This window comes from Diaphorina citri, unplaced genomic scaffold, assembly GCF_000475195.1.
Source record: "Diaphorina citri unplaced genomic scaffold, Diaci psyllid genome assembly version 1.1 scaffold39365, whole genome shotgun sequence".
Taxonomy (NCBI): domain Eukaryota; kingdom Metazoa; phylum Arthropoda; class Insecta; order Hemiptera; family Psyllidae; genus Diaphorina; species Diaphorina citri.
Genome location: NW_007416693.1, coordinates 1 through 569, shown reverse-complemented (window position 1 = coordinate 569; position 569 = coordinate 1). Strand labels below are relative to the sequence as shown.

The following is a 569-nucleotide window of genomic DNA, read 5'->3' as shown; positions in this document are numbered from 1 at the left end:
TTTTTTTTTTTTTTTAAAAAAAAAAAACATAAATCTCATTATCTTTGGGGCGATATAAGGGTTTAACGTCACTTTCAATCAACACCTTAGGTCTTCTCATGACGTGGGTTTTACCCACCATTCGGCGACCAGCTACCCGCCTCCTCAATTTAACCTCACCCAGCCTGAGTGGAGCCGGGAACCCAGCAGCACGCGATTCCCCGGATGGTCACCCATCCATGTACTAACCACGCGCAAAGTTGCTTAACTTCAGTGATCCGTGGGGAACTGGTGCATTCAACGTGCTATCGCCGCTGGTGTCAGTGTTTTTAGTCAGCCTCTCAATCAGCCCCTAAGTAGGGTGATCGCTTTGGGCTGACATTTGGTTTTGGCTACAAATTTTCCAAGTGGATGCCCTTCGCACTCAACTTTTGCTGTTTCTTTAGCAAGGGAAATTCAGGCCAGTATCCTTCCTGTTTAAAGTCCCCCAACCAGACTTCTACATAGTACGAATTATTATTATTTTTTTTTAAGAGGTTTGACAGAGGGAACTGTAACTGCTATGGTCTTATCGTCCCGAAATCGAAGAG

The 569-nt window shown here is 44.8% G+C and overlaps 1 pseudogene; it reads right to left on the bottom strand.

Moving 5' to 3' along the window:
* Window positions 1-180: 180 nt before the first annotated feature.
* Window positions 181-298, bottom strand: LOC113473528 (annotated as a pseudogene).
* Between the last annotated feature and the right edge of the window lie 271 nt (window positions 299-569).